The 25,691-nt window shown below is 37.8% G+C and overlaps 1 long non-coding RNA gene across 2 annotated transcripts; it reads right to left on the bottom strand.

Moving 5' to 3' along the window:
• Positions 1–7,791: 7,791 nt before the first annotated feature.
• LOC145553811 (uncharacterized) lies at positions 7,792–15,376 on the bottom strand. 2 transcript variants are annotated; one of them, XR_014089860.1, is made up of 3 exons: positions 14,383–14,732; positions 12,460–12,783; positions 7,792–12,376 (listed from the first exon to the last, which is right to left on the bottom strand). It is a non-coding gene; the product is annotated as an uncharacterized LOC145553811 (long non-coding RNA). The 2 variants fall into 2 exon arrangements; XR_014089859.1 differs by having other exon boundaries at positions 7,792–12,783; positions 14,383–15,376.
• Between the last annotated feature and the right edge of the window lie 10,315 nt (positions 15,377–25,691).

Raw genomic sequence — 25,691 nt, 5'->3', positions numbered from 1 at the left:
TCTGCAAAAATAATACAAAGCAGCTTCAGTTTGGCAAGAAATGACCCACTTCACACACAAGCTTTGAGTAGCTGCAGGTGGTAAAAGTTAAATATAATCATATTTACTATTGCTGTCGAGGCTGTAGTTAGAGCAAATCTTGGTCTAAAAAATATGGGAGTGAGAATTTGAACCCTGCAGCGTCTGTAATATGTACCTAAATGATGCATGGTGTGAAAGGAAATGAAGAATCAGAATTACTGCATTTCCATAATAATTCTCACTTCCTCCGTTAAACTATGGACACACTTTAAGAGAGTAAAATAACTACCTGGACCTGCAGTGCATCTCCATACAGCTGTTATCCTATATATGCAACAGCTAATTAAAACATTCATGGATCCTTTAAAACATTCTGGGAAGTGGATAAAAAAAACCCCCACAAAATGTAATTCTACATTGTGTCTTGTTTATTTATCAACATCCTTTTTTATTATTATAAAAACAAAAAACAAAAATACAACCCGTCTGGACATTTAAAACTTTGTTACATAAAAGCATTTCAAGTTTCTGCAGACTATAACTGAACAAAATTCAAAGGCCTCAAACGAAGATCCAATGATCCATGACAAAACGACAAATCAGAATTTGAGCAAAGACAGAAAAAAAACCCCACAGTTGCCTTGGAAACAGACACTCTGCATCATGTTTTATGTAATCTATGCAGAGATTTGCCAAGAGTATTCAGGCCACTTAAACTTTTCAACTCTTGTGTCCAAGTCCAAATGAAAACTGGTTTGAGGAGTTCTTATAAGTATATATTGAAGATTTTCTTGGCACAAGTAACTCTTACTGAATGCTAATTTGACTGAAAAGAGGTTGGATATGGAAAGGGAAGACATGCAGCAAATGGTCCCAAGGTCAGGAATCGAATGCTGCATCAAGGACTAAATCCTGTGAACATGGTACACTTATTACCTACTGCTGCTCCTCGTTCAGAGGGTCTTTCCAACTTAAGCTGGAGAACTGTCCCCCGATTTCAAAACTTTGGCTACAGTGTCGCTTGTAATCCCAGTCTTCTGTGTGGCTGTGGAATGCAGATTCAGCCTCGAGATCAACATCAAAACCCTGAGGCATTTAATTACACGCAACGCTGTGCACAATTCATGTTCGTGCTCAATTAATTGTGATCGTTTCATTGTTTCATGTATTCACCTGCTTGGCTTGTGAAGGCACTATGTGAATTCTTTGTTTACTTTTTTGAATATTATCCATCCATCCATCCATTTTCTTGCACCCTTGTCCCTTAGTGGGGTCAGGAGGGTTGCTGGTGTCTATCTCCAGCTAGAGGCGAGAGGCGGGGTCACCCTGGACAGGTTGCCAGTCTGTCGCAGGGCAACACAGAGACACACAGGACACACATCCATGCACTCACACCTAGGGGCAATTTAGACAGACCAATTAACCTAACAGTCATGTTTTTGGACTGTGGGAGGAAACCGGAGTACCTGGAGAAAACCCACGCATGCACAGAGAGAACATGCAAACTCCATGCAGAAAGACCGGGGCCGGGAATCGAACCCAGAATCTTCTTGCTGCAAGGCAACAGCTCTACCAACTGCGCCACTGTGCAGCCCTTTTTTGAATATTAATTAAACCAATTGAAAATGAAATGCACTGGAATATGTCAATGTTATTATTTTGATGGACTGGTGACCTATCCAAGTTGTAAATGGCCTCTTGACCTTTTACCGCTGGAGATAGGCACCAGTACCCCTAAAGACCCCACTCGGGACAGGTGTGTATAGAATATTATCCTTTTAAAAAATGATGGGAGAAAAACACCTTGTGATGGAATTTTTGTTAACTGTATCCATAGGCTAAGGCGCGGGGGGGAAGGGGGGTACATGGGGGAAATGTCCCCCCCCCCAATGTTGGAGAGAGTCACATGCACAACAGCGCATTAGCAGAGCGCTTCCTCCCGTCTCTGAATGGCTCAGAGTAAAGGCAGCAGCAGACAGATTCAGAGAAACTCCGTTTGAATGAGATAAACGATTTGTCAGGAATGTTGCCATGAATATCGCTCGTTTATAACATTTTGTTGTCAGTTTATTTTCATATATAGAACTAAATCTTTTTGGTTAAGCTGTTTTAATTCTGGAATAGTCACATGTAGAAAATGTTACTGCTAACTTTGTTTAAAGTTAGCTAGTCTAGTCACAATGATTTAGAATGAGACTGAAAAAGCAGCGAAATTAGCCTTTTTATTATTTAAAGTGAGCAACACCTGATCATACTCGACCACTTAATGTGTATTTATATATTATATTATATTATTTAGATATTTAGGAGAACAACGGTGCTAGAATGATGTTGAAGAAAGGTGAAGAAACTCTGGTGAGGTCTTCATTTAGTTTATTGAAATATGTATGAACTGTTTTTATTTTTTAAATAAACTAAACTATTTTATTATGAGAGGAGCAGATTAGGCATAGGCCAGATAGTTTCAGAGTGTGAAGATATAAAAATTATATTAATTATATAAAAAATTATATTAATCACAGGAGACAATAAGAAAAGTGCTCGAGGAGAGGTTTAAAAATAAATTAGTGAAAATTTTTGCTACAAAGTAGAGTTGAGATGTATAATAATGTATACATCTGAAAATTAAGTTTAAATTCTCATTCGGTATGATAAAAACATACTTTTTATATTTAGTTCACATTCTGATCCTGTAAATTACTGTAGTGTCTGTTGTAAATCTAAGAATCCATGCAGGAACATCAGGCTGCAGAGAGTCAGAGGGAGGCAGAGACAGAAACACATATCCGTACATATTTTTAGTTAAATGTTTGCGGCTAAAAATGACAGGAGAATAAAAACATTTAGGCTTTTTGCTTCAGTGTTTTTTATGGCTCATGTTTGGCAAGTAACTGAATGCAGAGCTGTAAAGTGAGACTGAGTTAACAGTGAGGAGCTAAAGGTCTGTTAGATGTGAAAAGTATCATTTTTATTTATTTTGTAGATCAAATTGTTGCACTGATGTAGAGTTGTTCAAGAACAAAACTTGTTTTTTTAGATTTTATTTTTGTTGGTCAAACTGCTGTATTGAGTTTTTATACTGCCGAGTCCTATTTTATTATTTGTTTTTTACTTTGGTTTTAGAAAGAAGTAGAACCAGTTCAACTGCAAGTCAATTTATATCAGTGCATTTTGACCAATAATCAAATGTATTTTGACCAATAAGATATATCAGAATCTGGTAGCCTGTCTGTGCTACCAGAGTATGTAGCTTGCTAGTTGTGAGGCAAATGCTAAAGTGAGTGTTCATCCTGGAATCCTGATTATTGGATTGTAAATAGTAACGTGTTAGAATACTTGTTACTGAAACAAGGGTCAGATTAGAGTAACGCATTACTGATGTGATGATGGCATAATTGTTTGACATTTCTGCTCAAAATATTTACTGATCTGTCAGGTTTCCGATATGCGTCGCCCCCAATGACAGACTCGTTCCTACGCCCTTGCCTAGAACACTCTAAAAGGCAATACCTATTCTTACTTAAATTAGGTTTGTATGCTTTACTCAAGTCTCACTAAATTGTTTACTCAACTCAAGTAATGTGAGCAATGTACATGTTTGGCCTGAGAAAAGTGCAAGACTACGTTATTTTGAGTAAACTGGATTTGACTATTTTTGTCACTGGAGTGAATGCTTCAGCTCAGCAGTGCTTCCTGCAGTAAAGTGCAGGAAGCTTCCATTGGAAGAAGCAGAGCTTCTTTAAAGGTGACTTATTTGTCTTCAGTATATTTTCATGTGCCATGTATGCCTTTACTGCTCGCATATATGGTTACAGGTTCATTTTTCTTTGAAAAGATGACGCATAAAAGTCTTTGCAGGCTAATATGCTAATGTTAGCATGGGCTCATCGGTCCAAAATTAGCTAAAACCACGCCTTTTACTTGAGAGCCTTTAATGTTTTTGTCCATTGTTGTGGAAAAAAAACTTACCAAGCACTGTTCAGGTAAAATCACTCAATCAGGTTTATTTATGAATTATGCACAATACAGAGAGCTTGTAGGACAATCAATCATGAAGCAATTCTGGATGGAAAGCTCTGCCAGGCAGAGACAACACATGAGTCTTTTACACACATTAAAGTTAATTTTAAATTGACATCTCTTATGTCTAGAAGAATGAATTTCTAAACTCTTAAACATCCTTAGGAGTCAAACAACTAAGAATGATCATAATTAAGCTACCCAATTTCATGTGTTTTCTAGGAAACATAAAACAAAAAAACTACATTAGTGCAGTGAAGGTATAGATAAGTGTCCGTTCAAAACCCAACAAGAAAGCGCAGATTTTCCATCTGGATAGAGCGTAGAAGCAGGAACACTGATCGCCTGCTCAGGAGGATTTGTTACCTCCCGTCATAAAAGTATAAATCTTCACTCTCTGCTTCGGTCACTCGACAGTGGACCAGCAATAGTTCTTTGAGTGGAGAGCCTTTCAGAAACATCCAAACTAGCTGTTGCTCTGGACGTTGTCCGTTTTGGTGTCAAAAGTTGAAGTACTTGATACTTGGTAGAGTGAAGTTTTGCTGCTCACTCTGTTGCTCTGTTGTTTCAGATTTAAAGTCGTGATCTAGATGGACATTAAAGACAGGTCGTCCTTCACAGTGGATTCAGGTTGTTCCTTCCTTCTCGCCCCTCTCCTCCACTCGGTCTCGGCGTTGCTGCAGCCAAATCCTCCCCCGTCTCTTTCCTCTGGCTTCCTGCCAGTTCAACTGGTTCTGGTGTTGGATCTTTGGGTTGTCCAGATCGTCCCTCAGGAAATGTCTGGTAATGTCTGGAAATGTCATGTTGTCCACAGATGAAACAAGCGTCAACAGTTCAGAGTCGTCTTCTCTCACAGCTCTGAAGCATGTTTAGCTTTTCTTCCTCTACGCTGATACTGGGCAGCAGACCAGCGGAGGTTGTTAAAGCTCAGTCTCACACAGTTTTCAGTCCAAATGCCCAACAGGAGACTGACAGTTGTCCCCTGGAGGTGATGGAGGTCTTTTCTGTCTTCTTGATCCTCCAGATCTTCTCGATCATTTTCATCGGCTGGTTTTGTAGGAGGGACATCATCTGGTCCATGGGAGGACAGATGGGACGAGTTGAGGTTAGAGGTCAGATGCACTTCGCGAGGCTCAGACAGAGAGAAAGAAAAAGCAAATAGAAATCAATTAGGGTTTGCTTTGTCATTTTCCTTGTTTTCTATACATATATATTTATGAATCTTAACCTTTTACATGATCAGATAGTTTCAGTCATTTATTATCCATCCAGTATTATGGCTCCTTTTTGTGGAACAGTTTGTCAGAGAAACCTGAGGGCTAATTGTTCGTACAGCCCTAGTGTGAGGATCTGTTTATTTGTGTATTTAGTTTTGAGGTTTTTCTGTGTCTGGATCTGTTTTCCCCTGTGAGCCTCTGTGCCGTCTTGATTGTTCCCAGATATGTCTAGTCTCCCTAATTACCCTCTGTGTATTTAAGCCCACCTGTTGTCCCTGTTCTTTGTCAGATACTTGTCGTATGTCGTTCGTTGTTGACCTTTAGTCAGTCTACTCAGTTGGACTGTTAAGTCCTGAGAGTCTGTACAATTAGTCGTCGTCAGTTGAACTGTTTGTCCTGAGTCGACGTTAGCTCTAGTTCCAGCTGCTCTGTTGCTACCGGTATGAGCTTAACCTACGTTTCTGCTGTGTTGCCAGTTCCTGGACTGTTGTGAGTTTCTCATTATTAAATATTCATCATCATTCATCCATCTACACCCTGGGCTTCATCTGCGTTTTCTCTCACCACCTCACCTCAACTTCTTGATACTTAGAGCTGCTTTTAGTATGAAAGAGACTTTAATAAAATTAATTGATTGATCCTTTTAAGAAAAAACATGTAAACTTATTTATTCAAATGCACAAAAGAAAAATTAAACATATTAAGGCCTGTAATTTATCAACAAAAGATTTATGTTCAGCATTTAATTCCAAACAATTCACCCTGAGGAGGAGATTGCATGCTGGAAACACTTAGACCCATTCTTCTTGAATTGACGTCTTCACAGAATCCAACAAATCAACTTTGTGGTCGCTCTGCCTCTTAATCCTCTAAGAAGGGCATTTATTTCCGATAAAGGTCTTTAGGATTCCAAAACGGTTTGGTTCCCTCAATTTAGAAAACTCAAGGAATCACCTAGAGTTTTCTGACTAAACACGAGTCATAGGGACTCGTGTTTAGTCAGAATGCTGGATTTGTGGTGGAACCCTCCATGCATGGTCAGTAGTGTCTTAACATCGGTGGTCTTCATCTCCTCCTTTGGCCAGCTGATTATTCCTGCAGGGTCTCTGATTACTGGTAAGGCATAGCTGTTTATCGCACGGATCTTGTTCTTGCCATTAAGCTGGCTTCTCAGGACTTGCCTTATTCGTTGGAGGTATTTGGCTGTGGCTCCTTTCCTTGTGACCTCATTCAGGTTGCCATTTGCTTGTGGTATTCCCAGGTACTTGTAACTGTCCTCAATGTCTGCTTTTGTTCCTTCTGGGAGTGAGATCCCTTCTGTGTGGATGATGTTCCCTCTCTTTGTAACCATCCGCCACACTTCTCTAGTCTGAATGAGATCCCAATGTCAGTGTTGCAGGTCCTGGTGGTGTGGATCAGTGAGTCGATGTCTCGCTCGCTCTTGGCGTACAGCTTGATGCCATCCATGTAGAGGAGGAGACTTTTGGTGACTGCATTCTTGAGTCGGTATCCGTGGCCAGTCTGGTTGAAGTTTGGAGCCATCCCGTTCTTCCAAACAGCGATGGTGCTCAGAGGGGCTTTCCTCCCCCATTGCTCCTTCCCACCTGCCTCACCCGGAGAGCCAGGCCGCTGCTGCTGGGACCTCTGTCCATGGAGCGCCGGCTCCTTCGTCCAAAGAGGCGCAGGCGATTCTTCTTTGTGGCTGTGTCCTTGAGGTACAGGCGCGCCACCTGTAGCTCTGTATGTTTTTCTTTGCCACCATTCGGATCACAGCCACGGGGGTGGGCATCTGCCTGCGCCTGCTTACCAGCAAGTTTCTGGAGGTCCATATGGTGGCTAGGGTGAGCCACATCTCCATGAAGTCTTTTTTTGCCATTTTCCGGTGGCTCACCCCATGCAGCACTAGCTGCGTGTCGAGGACCGCCCTTGCTGGCAAGTATGGGAATTGCAAGGAGCCGGCCTTTTCCCCACAGGTCCACAGCAGCGCTGCACTCCCTCAGAAGGTGCCTAACCGACTTCGGGTCGGGGGCAGATGTCACGGGAGTGCATGACGGCTCTGACCGGGAGGATCCCATGAGCCACCATCCTGGAGTCTGTTTGGAAGGACGGGATGGCTCGCGTTGATGATTTGGCTGAGGGGATTCAGACCTATGCAGAACAGCAGTGGGGGCAGAGAGTTTCCTGGAAAGAATTATGATTCTTTCCAGAGTTTTTGATTTCTGCCCCATTTGATTGACACTTGTGCAAGTGGTTTGCAGTTGCAGGATTTTTTTTATTTTTATTTTTTAAATTTATTTTATTTATTTATTTATTATTTATTTATTTTTAATATATATATATATATATATATACTGCAAACTGCACAATTGGTTTGCAGTTGCAGTTTTTTAATCCATCCATCCATCCATCCATTTTCTTACACCCTTGTCCCTTAGTGGGGTTGGGAGGTGCTGGTGCCCATCTCCAGCTAATGTTCCGGACGAGAGGCGGGGTTCACACTGGACAGGTCGCCAGTCTGTCGCAGGGCAGTTTATTATTATTTTTTTTTAAATATATACTGCAAACCACTTGCACAATTGGTTTGCAGTTGCAGTTTTGTTTATTTTATTTTTTATTTATATATAATGCAAACTGCAAACCACTTGCACAAGTGTCCACTGCTGTTCTGCATCTGAACCCCCTCAGCCAAATCACCAACAAGACTGGCTACGGATACCGACTCAAGAATGGGGCCACCATTAATGTTACCCTAACCCTCCTCTACATGGATGACATTAAGCTGTACGCCAAGAGCGAGCGAGACATCGACTCACTAATACACACCACCAGGATCTACAGCACTGACATTGGGATGTCATTCGGACTAGAGAAGTGTGGTCGGATGGAGGGAAGGTCGTCCACACAGAAGGGATCTCACTCCTAGAAGGAACAATAGCAGACATTGAGGACAGTTACAAGTACCTGGGAATACCACAAGCAAATGGCAACCTCGATGAGGTCACAAGGAAAGGAGTCACAGCCAAATACTTCCAATGATTAAGGCAAGTCCTGAGAAGCCAGCTCAATTGGTGATTCTTTTTCTGCTGCAACATTCCATGTCCCCATGTTTTGCTTACAATTATTTTTTGTAATAATAAATATATGTGCCAAATATTTACAACAAAGTATTTTAATTATACATTTAGATGTTTGCCATTATTCAAATATAAATGAAATGCCTTTTAAATATTATTTTGTTCTTTACACACCTTTTTGGTGACTGACATGTTCAATTTCATGTGTCCCCAGTGTAGTGTAATAGACTTTCTCATGACATTTAAACTATAATATATATATATATATATATGTTTTTCTTCAATAAGTTGATTGACTGAACTAAACCTTATTTTAATATGCAATTTGTTCTACTGAAACTATTTTCTCATTTGATATTTTCTTCATATTATGCATGTCCCAGCATTAACTTTCCACCCTGTTATTGTGTTTCATTTCTGCCTTCAAAAAGTCTAAAATTCCATAAAAACCATTTAATGTAAGTGACGTCAATTGGTTTTGATGTGAATTCAACCATGGAAAACAAAGTAAGCTTCAACTGTCACTATCTCTATACTTTTTCATATCTTAAATATGTTAAACCTGTATATGTAAAGCTTAAAGTTCCACCCTGTTAGGATAGATTGTGAAAAAATGTTTATTCAGTAGAATTTAAAAAACATATTAGATTTAGTCATTAAAGGTTTGTTATTTTGTTGAAGGTTAGCTAGCTAAATGTTAACCACATAAAGAGCTACAGATAGATTAGTTAGAAAGTTCCACCCTGTTATGTTCCACCCTGTTGTGATAGATTGTGAAAAATTATTATTCAATAGAATTTAAAAAACCTAATATTAGATTGTCATTAAAGGTTTGTTATTCTGTAGAAGGTTAGCTAGCTAAATGTTGACCGCATAAAGAGCTACAGGTAGATTAGTTAGAAAAGTTCCACCCAGTTATGTTCATGAACCAAATAAGGTAGAAATTAGGGTGAAAAGTAATCATTTTAAGTCAAATAAAAAAAATTTCAGATGATGGAATAGAGTTGCAGAGTAGTCTGAGGTACAATGAGTACCTGTCATTGGAAAATCCACTACAGGGATATCACCTGTTTTGGTCAAATAGAGCCAGGACAAATACTCTACCTATACTTTGACTTGAGAGAGGCAATCCTGCAACTAATAATGAAAATCATCAGATTTTAGAATCAAAGACTTTGATTTTCCACCCCATTATGGGACAATCCACCATGTTATGTTCCATTCCACACGTTTTTATTAAATATTGTTACAGAAACATTACGTACTGTGAATTTTTATGTGCCATGTTGGGATTTGTAGACCAATAAATGCAAATATTGGTATAAGTTTTTAAAATTACCAATATTTTCAATGCTGTCAGTAATAATGACTAAAAAAAAAGTTTTTTCTTTACAATACAGTCAAATTATTCGTAACTTCATGATGTGTTATAATTTCAAGAATAAAACATATTATATAGTAAAAGGGACACACTCTTTTTAAGAAAAAGTCATTTTTCAAAATTTAAATGTTTAACTATTTATGGTCTATATGTAAATGTCTAACAGGGTGGAACACATTCAGAGACAATGTTGAAAAAAAACCATGTAATTATTAATTTATCCAATCCTGAGCTTGCCCATTATTAATTTCTTATTGTTAAACATGTAAATGTTGTAACAAAATATTTAAAACTTAAAACATTAATACTTTTTTTTTCAAAAATCCTGAGGCCGAAATGTTGCAGCAAAAAAAGAATCACCCAAGAACAAGAGCAGTGGAATAAACAGCTACGCCTTACCAGTAATCAGAGACCCTGCAGGAATAACTAGTTGGCCAAAGGAGGAGCTACGGTCATGACCCAAAGCTCATGACCATCTATGAGGGTGGGAACGTAGATCGACCGGTAATCGGTAAATTTTTACTGAAATATTAAAACTGTATAATTCATGTTTAAAGTCAGAAATCAGCAACTTCCAACCAATATACAGAAAATGTTTTGTGACAGAGGGTGGTTATAATTTAAGAGGTGAAGGACATTTTAAAAAACAATGCATTAGAACAACCATGCAGAGTTTTTGTTTATCGGTGCGTGGAGTAGATGTATAGAATGGATTAAATGATGAGTTCAAAAAAGTAGAAATATAAACCAGCTTAAAAAGCTGATTAAAAAGGAGCTTATTGCAAAATATGTTCTGTAAAATGACTGTTTTAAAGTCTGTAAATACTTTTGATATAAATACTGTTTAAAAAATGGGACATCTTTAAACGTCATGTAAAATGGAAACAAGTTGTCTCGTTTTGATATTTTGACAGTTAATTGATTATAAATTGATAAGTATGAAAGGGGCAGGACATTATAAGATATTACATCTTCTACCTGCTCCTTTTCAAACAGAAAATATAAAATTTGCATGTCACTTGGGCATAATAATTTGTTTAACTTATTTCTGAAGTCTGTTTCATTCGATTTTATTTTTTTCTTTCCTGATTGTCTTTTCTGTCTGTTAGAAATAAAAATAAATACATAAATAATTAGCTGGCCAAAGGAGGAGATGAACACCACGGATGTTAAGACTCTGAAGCTACTAACCATGCATGGAGGGTCCCACCCCAAATCCAGCACCCCGAGACTAGCCGCAAGGAAAGAGGCAGAGGACTAGTGAGTATGAGAGCCACTGTCCAGGATGAAACATCCAAGATTCATTAATACACCAAGGACAAGGTCTCAACAGTCAATGTGCTCAATAAATGTCTCAGACAATGGGGAACAGAGGATGAGGTGCTGGAGGTACCATCATGGGAGGACAAGCCCCTACATGGGATGTACCACCGACAAATAACTGAAGTGGCTGATATCAGGAAATCCTACCAATGGCTGGAAAAAGCTGGACTCAAGGACAGCACAGAGGTTCTCATCCTGGCTGCACAGGAACAGGCCCTAAACACCAGAGCAATAGAGGCTCAGATCTATCACACCAGACAAGACCCAAGGTGTAGGTTGTTCAAGGAGGCCCCTGAGACAGCCCAGCACATAACAGCAGGGTGCAAGATGCTGGCAGGGAAAGCGTACATGGAACAACATAACCAAGTGGCAGGCATAGTGTACAGAAACATCTGCAGAATATGGACTGGAAGATCAAAGTGGGGAACACCCCCAAAGGTGGTGGAGAATAACTGAGCTAAGATTCTGTGGGACTTCCAGATCCAGACAAACAAAATGGTAATGACGAACCAACCAGACATTGTGGTGGTGGATAAACAACAGAGGAAAGCCATTGTGGTGGATGTAGCAATACCAAGTGACTACAACATCAGGAAAAAGGAGCACGAGAAAATTGAGAAATACCAGGGCCTCAGAGAGGAACTGGAAAAGACCTGGAAGGTGAAGACCACAGTACCATACCATCCCATACCAATTTTATTTATGAAGCACTTTATACACCAATAAATTGATTAAAAACAGAAGAAAACTGACCATCAGTAGAAGGGTTAAGAACACGATAGAACCGAGCTTAGCTTAGCTTTAGCACAGGACAGCGTTATCTCAAATAAAACAGGCATATGGTCTGAAAATAATGAGTCACCAATCACTAAATTACAAACTGGTAGACCATAAGATAAAACCAGATCAAGACTGTGACCATGCTCATGGGTAGCACCAGTCCCAGACTGCACAGAATTAAAAGAATCGGTAACATTAAGAAATGACTGAGCCATGGGTGAAGTAGGACGACAGACATGAATATTAAAATCACCAACAATGAGAACTCGGTCATACCTTGGCATGATAACAGCCAGGAAATCAGAAAAGTCATTTATGAAGTTTTTGTTGTACTTCGGTGGCCGATAGACAGCACAGTGTGAGAGCTGCCGAGTTCTAATAGGCTGATCTCAAAGCTACTAAACGAGGCCAGAGGCAACTGTTTACAAGTAAAACTGCTTATAAAAACAGTCACTATACCTCCACCGGACCCTGACATCCTTGGAGCATTAAAATAGTCGCAGTTCCGCGGCACAAGTTCATTAAAAATGCTGGAGTCACCAAACCACTTGTCTATGATTCTGTTAATAAAACATCCAATCAATAAGAGGGAAAAAAAATCCCTAATGACGAAAGTTTTATTTGTCAGCGACCTGGCATTTACCAAACCGATCCTGGCAGAAATCGGCGGGTCTACACCATCAGATGGCGTCCGGTGCTCCCGGCAAAGAGGCCGCAGGTTGCTAGGATTCACCCCGTGTCTACAGGGCCGAGGTGCGCAGGGACCTGTGGTAGTGCCTGTGGTCATCGGGGCCCTCGGGGCAGTCAACCCCAAACTGGAGCAGTGGCTAAAACAGATCCCAGGAACAGCATCAGACATCTCAGTCCAGAAATGTCAGGTTCTAGGCACAGCCAAGATACTGCGCAGAACCCTCAAGCTCCCAGGCCTCTGGTAGAGGACCCGAGCTCAGAGGATGAAAGAGTCCACCTGCGGAAGGGTGAGAAGGGAATTTATATAAATATGAATAAATAAATATACACATTTTCTGAGTATCTCCAAGTAGGTTTGATTTTAACTTGTGTTTCACCTAGCAGTAAACTACATTATTTTTTTCTTATGTGCACAACTATCAAACATTTCCCAAATACAATGTGACCAACACTGAAACTGTGAGTTTCTGTAACAGTATAATGTTGAGCAACTGAGGGAAATAACATGAACATACAATATTTAGGGCTCTCTAACAAGCACATGATGTGCAGAAGTGCTCACATCCCATAACTATTTCTAGCATTTGCAATGCTGCAGCCACAAATTCCAAGATATTTTCCAACAAAGATGATTACTTCAGATCAACACAAAGTGCTGTATAACTGTAAAGTGTAAGAAAAATAATTTGCAACTTTCTACCTTTCTGATAACATTTTAAAACTTAAGAAATCTGACTCGTTATCAAATTTCTGGGCCTCGTCAGAGAACTTAGGAACAGGAAATTTAACAAGGCAAGTGATATCAGATCTGAACCTGTCCGAACAATATCAGATTATACATAGGGTGCTCACAGAAAGGAACATTTCAAGTCTGCTTTTGAAGCAGGTGTTTCTGTTTTTTAATAGAATTCCTTTAACTCAGGGGTGGGCAATCCTGCTCCTGGAGGGCCGGTGTCCTGCAGCTCTTAGATGTCTCCCTGGTCCAACACTTGGATCCAACAGCTGAATAACTTCCTAAGTGCAGTCAAGTTCTCCAGAATTCTGCTAATGACCTCATTATTTGATTCAGGTGTGTTGAAGTAGAGATGCATCTAAAAGTTGCAGGAGACCGGCCCTCGAGGCCTGGAGTTGCCCACCCCTGCTTTAACTCAAGAATTAAAGCCAGTTCTAGGAGTCTAAGATAAATGGTGTTTTTTTCTCTCTCATTTCTGCCTTTGCAATGATTCTGCTTAAACATCTCTTTCTGCAAATATTTCTGTCTTTGTTCGGTAGCCTATACTTGGCATCACAAAACATTAGGCAATATCAAGATTAAATAATGGTAATATTAGCCTAAATGCAGCCAGTGGCATGTGGGCTATAACTAGCATGTTGTCTTACATTGACTTCCTCCATTCAGTGTGCTAAACATGGTTAATAAATAAACAAAATAGCTAAAAAGCTTATTTTAGGAAAAAGCCTACTTTTAATGTGGGCAATAGTTACATTAGAAATGTTTGTGCTCTGCTTTTTGATTTTTACTTTTGAAAAAGTAAAAATCTGAAGTTCACTTCATGGCACTTGGTTACCAGTAAACACACTCATCTCAACAGATTAATAACAAATATTGTTTTTGTTCAAAAAACATTTCTTCTGCTCTTTTGAAATACCACTTATTTTACACTAACAAGAATTGTGCAGTTGGTGAATTTTGCAGAAAAGTTTTATTTTTTTGTCATTTAGTGGCAAATTCACTAAACACACATTCAACACAAAAGTAAAAATCTCGATTTATACTTCGTGGCAGTGCGTTACCAGAAAAACCCCGCCTATCTCTTAAAACCAAATTAATAACAAGTAGTTTATAAAACAAAAGCTCTTTCGAAATAACGCTTACCTGATTAGATACAAGACATTTACCGTTGGCAAATTTCGCAAAAGTGAAAATCTGAAGTTCACTTCGTGGCACTTGGTTACCAGTAAACACACTCATCTCTTAGCAACACAAATTGTTATTGTTCAAAAAACATAGGATTTCTTCTACTCTCAGATGTTTACTTTGTGGCACTTGGTTACCAGAAAACGCGATCATCTCTTAGCAACAGATTAACAGCGTAGCAACAAAAACTCGTATTGATAAAAAAATATAATGTTTCTCCCGCTCTTTTGAAATACCACTTATTTTACACTAACAAGAATTGTGCAGTTGGTGAATTTTGCAGAAAAGTTTTTGTTTTTTTTTTGTCATTAGTGGCAAATATTTTCACACACATTCAACACAAAAGTAACAATCTCGATTTATACTTCGTGGCAGTTCGTTACCAGAAAAACCCCCGCTTATCTCTTAAAACTAAATTAATAACGAGTAGTTTATAAAACAAAAGCTCTTTCGAAATAACGCTTACCTGATTAGATACAAGACATTTACCGTTGGCAAATTTCGCAAAAGTGAAAATCTGAAGTTCACTTCGTGGCACTTGGTTACCAGTAAACACACTCATCTCTTAGCAACACAAATTGTTATTGTTCAAAAAACATAGGATTTCTTCTACTCTCAGATGTTTACTTTGTGGACCTTGGTTACCAGAAAACGCGATCATCTCTTAGCAACAGATTAACAGCGTAGCAACACAAATTCTTATTGATAAAAAATATAATGTTTCTCCCGCTCTTTTGAAATACCACTTATTTTACACCAACAAGAATTGTGCAGTTGGTGAATTTTGCAGAAAAGTTTTTTTTTTTTGTCTTTAGTGGCAAATATTTTCACACACAATCAACACAAAAGTAACAATTTCGATTTATACTTCGTGGCAGTTCGTTACCAGAAAAAATTCCGCATATCTCTTAAAAATAAATTAATAACAAGTAGTTTATAAAACAAAAGCTCTTTCGAAATAACGCTTACCTGATTAGATACAAGACATTTACCGTTGGCAAACTTCGCAAAAGTGAAAATCTGAAGTTCACTTCGTGACACTTGGTTACCAGTAAACACACTCATCTCTTAGCAACAGATTAGCAACAAATATTGTTATTGTTCAAAAAACATAGGATTTCTTCTGCTCCCTCTCAAATGTTTACTTTGTGGACCTTGGTTACCAGAAAACGCGATCATCTCTTAGCAATAGATTAACAGCGTAGCAACAAAAATTCTTATTGATAAAAAAATATAATGTTTCTCCCGCTCTTTTGAAATACCACTTATTTTACACTAACAAGAATTGTGCAGTTGGTGAATTTTGCGGAAAAGTTTTTTTTTTTTTTGTCATTTAGTGGCAAATACACTAAACACACATTCAACACAAAATTAAAAATCTGGATTTATACTTCGTGGCAGTGCGTTACCAGAAAAACCCCGCATATCTCTTAAAACCAAATTAATAAGTAGTTTAGAAAACAAAAGCTCTTTCGAAATAACGCTTACCTGATTAGATACAAGACATTTACCGTTGGCAAATTTCGCAAAAGTGAAAATCTGAAGTTCACTTCGTGGCACTTGGTTACCAGTAAACACACTCATCTCTTAGCAACACAAATTGTTATTGTTCAAAAAACATAGGATTTCTTCTACTCTCTTGAAATACCACTTTTTGACTCTCCGGAAGGCTGAGTTATAGTCGCGGCTGTAACAGTTCGCGTTTTTGAGCCAAGACAGCGGTATGGCGTTTATAGTTAAGGTTTACATTGGAGCCGCCTGGGAGAGCGGCGCGCGTGATGCGCACCGAGTTGCAAAGATCCAGAGATGCACGAGGCGCTGCGACACGCTGCGCATGCGGCGGCGTCAGCATGTGCCACTGCGTGTCCGCTTCAACGCGCACAATAAACCGAGCTCCGTGCTCATGATAATTTAAAACAAATTAAATAATTTCCATTGGCATGATTTATCACTTCTCTTTTTATTTATCTTTCTTTCTACAAAAAACTGTATGATAAAAGCTTTCTGGTTGGTGCTTTGGTCTCAGCTAAACCTTTTTTTGAAGGAAAATTTTATTTACAAAGACTTCAAAATTCATTTTATTTATCGTTTTTGTTTATTTATTTTGGATATTTGAAATGCCTTCCAGTTGCAGTGTTAAATGTTTATTATAATTTAAAGTTTACTGATCTTTCAGATTGTGTTCTTGCATTATAATTTTGCCATTACTAAATTACTTAACATTACTAAAAATGGTCTAAAAGCAACAATATTGTTGATCAAAAATCAAAATTTGTTGTGACAGGTCTACACACAGTTTATTGCCATGGATGGCATAGTTACTTTGAAAGAGTAATTTGATCACTCAATGAAAAATTCATCCATCAGCTAGAAAATGTGCATCTCTTTTCCCTCCATCGTTTACGTTTGTGTCGCTGGTGTTACATATGAAACATATCTCCCCAAGGAAAAAGAAGAAAGCAACAATATGTGTTTTCTAAAAATAATCACAAATACGTAACTTGGATACGTAATTTTAATCTGATTATTGGATTGTAAATGGTAACACGTTAGATTAATCTGACCCCTTGTAACGAGTAGAGTAACACGTTGATGACACCACTGTTTGACATTTTTGCTCAAGCTATTTACGGATCTTTCAAGTTTCCGATATGTGTCCCCCCCCAAGGATAAACTTGTTCCTACGCCCTTGACTGTATCTGTCAAAATGACAACACAAACGTCTAGCGCAATCTCAAAAATGACCACAGTTCTTTGTGATAAAAAATAAAAATAAAAAACACCAGCCAAGAAGTATTAAGAAATCACTTAATGTGCATTTTGGATCATTCTGTTAAGTTAATGTCAGGCTCCTTTCACTTGATTTGAAGATCCTTTTGCGTTTAGTTCAGCTCCCTCTATGTTAGACTCCGCATCAGCCGCCCTGTGTGGTCTTTTCCGCAGCTGGTTAGCATGTCCCTGTGATTATTGCTCACCTAAGTCTTTTTGTTCTTTGTTCTCATAATGCTGCCCCTGAACTCATGTCTGTGATTTGGTCTTGCTCAAACAGTATAAAACATGTCGGTCCTGCTGGGTGAGCTCCTCCTTCTACTCCCAAACCAAGTTTAGCTTCACATCCTTATCTAGGTTGTGTGAGGAGTCCTTTAAACAGAAAATACTCGCCAGCTAAATCCGACCCGTCTTCAAACATCCTTTCATAATTTTTAAGAGCTTCTAGCCTGCCATCATTTACATGAACTGGATACAGCTGCTACAGGCAATAGCCTGACCTGTGCCACTACCCTTGATATCACTTTGAGTTTCCCCATTTCATGCAACAGGGAGCCTGTTTGATACGGACCTTAAAAAAGCACGGTCTCTTAGAAATGGCTTGATTTTTCTCCCCCCTGATGTTCCGACCCTTTTAAAAGCGGCACAGCTGCTGCCGTGGTGAATTATTCCTCTCCTAAGGTTTCTTTTTCCCAAGATGGCATAGAGCTGCCACCACAAGGGGAACTTTGTTGTGCAAATTTGATCACACATCTGAGTAAAGAACATAGAGCTGACATTACAAGACAAACGTCTCTTTTTTGTAAAGATCAGATTAGAGATCAGAATAACAATTAAACACAAATTTCCTCAAACACATAAACACTTTCTACAAGCACTAATACGCGAATAGCAATAACTGATCAACAGAAACAAATACTTCTGCCTTGACACCCTGAAATAATGACTAAACAATGCAGCTCAAATCAATGTCTCTGAATATTATTGAAGTTATGCAGATGAAAAAACATCATTTCTGTAATGTAGTACCTTTTAATTAACTGTGTCAAACACTTCTGTGTTTTAAAATGCTGTAGCCGTTTTTCAATATTTGTCTTCATCATTTATAGAACTACAATAGGACGGCTAACATGACTATTAATGGAACTGTAACGCACATATCCCTCAGTTTTCACCTTCCACCAATAACGTAATAATGGGTGATAATGCAATACCTGTTAATGCAATAATTTTGATCACATTTACTGCAATAAAGTCCGCAATGTGATAACCTACCAGTAATGCAATAAAGCTTTTAATCTGATATAATTTTGCCTTTCAGCAGTAATTGACTAGCTGTCATATTATTGACACAATATTGAAAAAAAAAAAAAATCATTCTTTGAACATGAAATAACTGCATCTGGTGATGAAATAAGAAAACAGGATTGCATTTCCTCGACTATTTATTGTTTTTGCACTTTTTGTATATCTTGTTTATTAAAAGTTAGTATTGGATGGGATAGTTCTCATATTCAAACTGTGTCTAAGGCCCCCAATCACCTAATGAATTACAACATGATAGTAATTGAGCAGTTGGCAAATAAAAATCATCCATATGAAACAAATTAACAGAGTACACAACGGAAGTTTCTTCAACAGAAAAATGACTCCCTCTTGTGCCTTGTTTTGGAACTAGCAGCCTACCCCGGCTCATTAACTTTTACTTTTAATTTAGAAAGTCTTCACTGAAGAATCATCTGACATGGCTGGTAGAAGTTTTGGCAAGACACAACAGAAGCACTTTAGCTCATCTGAGCAACACTGAAACACATCAATAGTGCTATTAGTGTGTATGTTAGATGTAATGATGTAATTCCTAATTGTGTGCTTTTTTAAAAAAACATAACAGATGACACGATGCCTATATCTAGAGTACATTGGTCGCAAAAGATAAACAGTTCTAAACATGGAATAATGCACTAAAGAAAATAAAAAATACATCTAACATTTGTCTTCAACTTTGTAAACCTTCTGTACAATTTGGTTATGAGAAAATTTTTTTTTTTTTTATTTTTGTAACCAAAAAAGCAACCTTATGAACTTTCACACATTTACAACTTTACATTTGTAATTTAAACTCCCTTTACTCTTTTCCGCTTCCTGACATAAGCATTATTTCCAGAAGGTGGCAGCATTGATTTTTTAAAATGTCCTCTTCCTTTTTATAAAAAGGAAGTTTTATGTGATGTTGAAATTAAAAGATATAAAATTTAGCACTTAGTCACAGTTAGTAATGTTATCACCATTTGTGTATTTTTTTAGAGGTTAACTGAGAGATCAGCAGACAGTAGTTGGTAATAAAAATCAGAAACATCGATGTGCATTTGTTGTCAGACCTCTATTCCGACATATTTCCAAAAATAAAAAAATAAAAATAAAAGTCAACTTTATTTATATGCAAGTAAATAAAGTTAACTTGTATATAATGGCTCTAAACATACAACAGCACAGTTAAGATCAAATAATCCCAAGTTATTTTCTTGTAACAAAGTGTGAAAAAGTAAAATGACTTTCTTCTTGGCTGAAACAAAAATGGATGCACTTAATTTAATATTACACTTTAACAGCAGAAAATTAAGTTTAGCTTTTAAAATGCAAGTCAAAGTAAACTGAATATCTTACACCAGCACAAACACATTTAACAATTTGATATACATTTTTAAACAATCTGCGTTTCTTTTTAATTGTCAAGCAAGTTAAAAATAGAGTACATTCCTCATTCATAAAGATTAAACATTTACAACAGGCATGTTGGTTTAGTCATGAATAAGAGATTAAACAAGGACAACATTGCTCCAGTAAGCTTACAGATAAAAACCTACTACGACTTGTTTCACTGACCCAGAAACATCTTCCAGTCTCTCAGTAAACTCAGATCTGAACTGAAGCTTGCTCCATATGTGTCATGAGACTCATTCAGCATTCACACAGGGAAATTCACAGCAAGTGTACTTACTCAAATGTATAATCAATGGTTTAAAATGAAAACCTCCTCTCAGCAAGAGTGAGAATTACAATGCAGTGGACGAGCACAAGATTTAAAATATACAATCCTCTGAGTAATAACTCGGGACATTTATTTCTGCTGTTGCAGTATTAAGATATTGATTTTAATCATTTTCAATCAATCTAAAAACAAATAACTTTGATTATAAGCGGTCTGGATTTTCTTTTATCTAGAGGCATTACAGTAAATAGGGTTACTTATAAAGGGGCACCTTTGCTTTTTAAATATTTTTATTATAAAGCTTTAAAACTGTTTTTATATTGGGCAATTGTTTGTGCAATATATTTTTGTGATCAATACAAAATGTTTTACCTCCCAATTTGTTTTTTAGGAGATAAAAACAAATAATCTAATTTGTTTTTGGAACAAATTTGGAGTTGCTATGACTAAATAACATTTTAGACTAATTTTGACCAGCTGGCGCCACCTACAACAAAACAGCAGCAGCCACAGCCTGGAGTGAATTTTGAGGAAACAAGTTGATGTCATATTTTGTTTTCTTCAAGTAAAAATTAAATGACTGACCCTCAGCTCGGTCTGCACTAACAAGATAGTGTCAGCTATTTCTCATGACTGTAAAAATGTGGCTAACATGAGAATGTAGACCACAAACGTCCTCTATCAGACATTTTCATTCCTGCTCCACTTACCCCTCATGTTCACCCAGTCATAAAAATTCCTCTCTCTCAGTTCTTCGCACCCTTCCTGTCCTCCGGCAAGGAAGTAGAGAGCACTGAATAAGCTTTAATATGCATCCAGTCAGAGCTCAGCAGCTTTGAAGTGTAGCTGTGTGACCGTCTTTTCCTTGCCCATAAGCCTCCAATGCAGAAGTCTTATCCTAAATTGATTCTGTGAGTCCAACGGTGTTGAATAAGATCATGTGCATCGAAAATCTGGGTATGACAGACGCCAGGAAGAGCACTCAGGGTGATAACAGAGTAGAGCACAGTTGTCAAGCTCCAGTCATCAAGGGTCAAAGTTGTTCCAATGTTTAGTTTCGTCTCTGCTGCAACACATTTGAATCAAATAATTAGGTCATCATCAGGACTCTGAGGAACCATTCTGCACCTGGGGAGATGATTAAACTGTTTAATTCAGGTGTGTTGGACCAGGAGCACGTCTGAAAGTTGCAGGACACAGGCCCTCGAGGACTCAAGGTTGACACCCCTGGGCTTGAGCGCAGTAACAGATTAGTGAATTACTATCATATCTGTTTTAGCTGCAGGGAAAAGGCTCCCATCAGATTTTCCTTTGCTTTAAGTTTTACTCCTGCTCAAGAAATTACTTCTACTCCTATATATTTCCAAATAAAGCCACTGTCAAACAGTTTCCAAGCTTGTCATGTATGCTGACATTTTAAAAAGCCTTCTGCTATGCGAGGCTAAATTGAGCTCTTTAAAGTTTGTCTAATGATTTCTATGTGATCCTATTCTCAAGATTGTTGGGGGCTTGTTGCAAACTCCCTAGTAAGTTATTAAAAGTTAAACAAAATTTATCAGGTTGGTAATGTTTGCTATTATTTTTTTCTATTTGAACCTTTGTACTGAAATTATATCAACATTAGCTAACGTGTTTGAATTTCTGCTAAATGAAATAAAACGTTTAAAGCAGCAGTTTTGCATCTGAAGACTAGACTATCTGGCAATGAAACACTAAGAACATATCAAAGAAAATCCTTATACTGAAAAAACAATATAACGTTACATTGAGTTACCAGCTCTTGCTCAAACTGTCAGGTGTTGCATAAGACAAAGCTTTCAAGGACCAATGGTGCCTGGCATGGATTGTCAGTAAAAACATATGTTTCAAAGTTGAATAATTGCAAACTGTCTTTTTCTGTGTCAGTTTTATCAAACCAAAATAGTTTGAGCAAAATCTCCACCACCTGGGTATGCTGAATTAGATGTAGTACAGAATGCAGCAGGCCTGATTCCTCTGTTGGCAGAGAAGCAATTAAGGAGGAAAATGATTAGTCTGACTGTAGTGAGAGGAAATCAGAGATAGGAAGCACGTCAGGGACAGGAGCCAGGAAACGTCTGATAATTAATTTCTGACATAGGCTTTGCACAGATCTCAACTAGAAACCGATTTCCTCCCAGGGCCAGAACCAAGGCTCTTATTAGAGATAAACCACACTATTATCTCTCGGAGAGTTACCGTCTCGTAAAGTTCCACGAAAGCTGTCGCAGGGGGTTTCCTACAAGTCAAAACTACCGAGTTTGGCTTTCTTTTGTGCACGTTTTAAAATTTCAAAAGTTCAGCCTGACCTGATATTAACTTATATTTGGAAAATATCAGTTAATAATAACAGGTCAAAATCTTATTTTTGGATAGAATAATTCACAGAATTCAATCTTTGTCATTGTTTCACGTGAGAATGTTTTGTGGACTGGAAGTACTAAATTGATCCTGTTAAAAAAATGTATCCTTTGCCTACTTTTATGATTTATAGACAGACAAGACTTTTGTCTCGAAAAGACGCTGCATGAAATGACAGTTTAAATCTACCGCATTTCATCGGGTCCCATCTGGTGTATTTCTTCTGTCTATATCAGGACATCCACATGTTCTGCCACTCAGCCCTCCAGAGCAATTTAACCCTGAAGATCTGATTGAAAAAGACAGGGCATTACACAACAGAGGCTAAAAATATTCATCCTCGGTTTCACAATGTCAAAACAAGTCCTTTCTTCTTATCCAGGCAGATAAATGTATTTAAGGACTGTTAAATTAATCTTATTGCCAATGTCACAAAACCAATTTTCTGACTCTTTTTACAACTCTCTTATTTTTATGTTGATTAAACAGATCAGTAGTGTAAGCTGTTGATCAGTTTGTGTAGTTTCACATATTTTAAAATGCATCGCTCACTAAAGCATGTCAAATGAGTCTCGGCAGGCAGATGCAAACAACCTCCCACTGAGTTGAAGATGCTTACCGTTTCATAAGCATCATTTTATGTATGAGCAGTTGACCTTAAGGCCATATAGTATTTCACTCCAATGAACAAACATGCACGAATTAAGTCTTTACAAACATCAAGGCTCACAGCTTTTTATGAAATCATCATGGACTTTAGATGATAAACAGTATTGCTGATATCTATAATTGAAACCAGATGTTTACATACACCAAAGTAGTTTTTTCTTCTCTGAAAAAAATAAGCTTTTTCTGTTATAAGCCAATTTGGATTAAATGCATTTATATTTGCTAAAGAACACAATAATTACCTTTTATTGATGTCAGAGGTTGACACATATTTGCTTAGCGTTTGGTGGCATAGGTATTAGACTGCTTTTCACTAAAGTTTGTTATAATTTTGGCCCATTCCTCTAGACAGAACTGGTGCAATTGAACCAGCTTTGTAGGCCATCTTGCTTACACAACTTATAAGCTGTTCCTACAAACTTTCTATGTGCTTGAAATCAGGGTCCAGTGTTGAACATTTACTTTGTTGTCCGTAAGCCACTTTGGATCTAATTGGTGATTTGCTTAGAGTCACACTATATTAATAAATAATGATTTATACTCACAATGTGTTATATTTAGTGAAGTGTACCAGTCATTCCATCAGCAAAATGATGCTGCTACCACCATTAAGAGTTGGGATGGTATTCTCAGTCTTGCAAGCTTTATTATTTTTCCTCCAAATGTCACAATGGTCATTATGTTTAGAGACACCAATCTTAGTTTCATCAGACCACAGAAACGTCTCTAAACATGTCTTCATTCCCGATTGTTTTGCAAGCTATAATCTGTACAGCTTGCAATACAATGAAGCATTTGAAGGAACTGCTTCTTCAATGAACTCCTGGACCATGTTGGTAAGGGACGTGTGTTGCTGACATAAGGACTCCTGCTTACCAACTTCAGCAAGCATCTTCACTATGTCTTTGCTTTTGTTCTGTGGTTGATTTGGACAATCCTCACCAAAACATATTACTCTCTGAGACATCAACTTTCTCCTACCTGGATAGTATTACAATTGGACATTTCCATTGTGTTTATATTTGTTTATAAATTAACAAATGAGGGTGGCACGTTCACACTCATTTCACATTAAACATGTAGAGGTGCAGTGTTTTATTCCTGATATCTTACCTAATTTACTTGTTTTTCCACGTCACATAAAGAAGCAACACATATGAGACATTGCTATGAAATAATCCACAGATGTGGTTCCACTTAACGAACGTTCTGAATTCACAAGATCATTACTGGCATCCTCTGTGGCACTTACCCACATTGTTTAAAAGTTATAGAAATCCTGCATCTAAAATTCTGAATTTGGAGAAAAAAAATCTCAAAGTAAGCATTCTCATTCTGGCAACTAGCAAATAGAAATTATTTTGGTTATGGTGCAAAGCGCTTTCTTCTCCGCATCGTCACTGATATATAAATTCAGTTCATTTATGATTCCTTTTCAAAAACACATTTGATAATGTGTAAAAATAATTTACACTTGACATCAGTGCTTAGAAAGTGAACATTTCTAAACTCATACAAAGCTTTACAAGAGTAATCACTAATATTCTCTAAAGGAAGAGGTAAGGCAAGTGCATTGGTTAACTAGTAACACTATATTAATTTCATGTAATTTTTCCTCAAAACAATGGCCAGCTTCAAGCTCACTAAAAGTTATGAAAAGTAATTTGCATGCAGCATGTCTATGTTTTAAGTCCGTTATGATTACCACATTCACCGACATTCATACACTGACAGGCAGAGATTGGTAGGCAACTTAGGATACCTTGCCCAGAGGTAGATGACTGAGCCACAGTCTTCCATGGATGATATCAACATTAAATGAAAATGTTTTATTACTCAAAGAGCTAAGCAGATGAGAAAAATAATATCTCAAACAAAAACGTTGCTTCTGGTAACATTGAAATGTTCTAGGACTATTTCTTGAAAATTTTAGAAAACTGAAAATTCAGCACAGAACTAATCTACACTCTCCATGTTCTCAAGTCAAATGTACTACTGTCAGCCTTTTAAGGCATTATTAAAACAAAGGATATGTGCAGGACGGGACTCTGATAAGTAATGTAATGCTGATCCATTAGACAGTCATCCTGCTCTGTGCTGCAAAACAACGCCAGCCTAATTTTTTATGAATTCACTTGTAAACCCACAGGCACTCCTAGAGTTAGTGCATCACAAACCATAATCCCGCAAGGACAAACGCTTCTCACAAGAATCCCAAGCAGGCATGGATATCAGCATCTGCATAGGATGTTTCCAGGCCTGAATGGTGTTAGTCATTACACTATTCTGTGGTTGATTCAGACATTTCTCACCAAAATGTTTGAATCCATCACACTATCCATCCATTAGATGGAAGCCTCCCTGTCCTACACAGACACTTACTCCAACAAATAAGTGTTTGATCCTGAATTTTATAGGTTTGCTTATTTGCTTACAAAAATATTAGCAGTCTACCTTTTAG

This window comes from Poecilia reticulata, chromosome 11 (genome assembly GCF_904066995.2).
Source record: "Poecilia reticulata chromosome 11, P_reticulata-male-v2, whole genome shotgun sequence".
In the NCBI taxonomy this organism is placed as follows: domain Eukaryota; kingdom Metazoa; phylum Chordata; class Actinopteri; order Cyprinodontiformes; family Poeciliidae; genus Poecilia; species Poecilia reticulata.
This window is presented reverse-complemented; position numbering and strand designations above follow the sequence as displayed.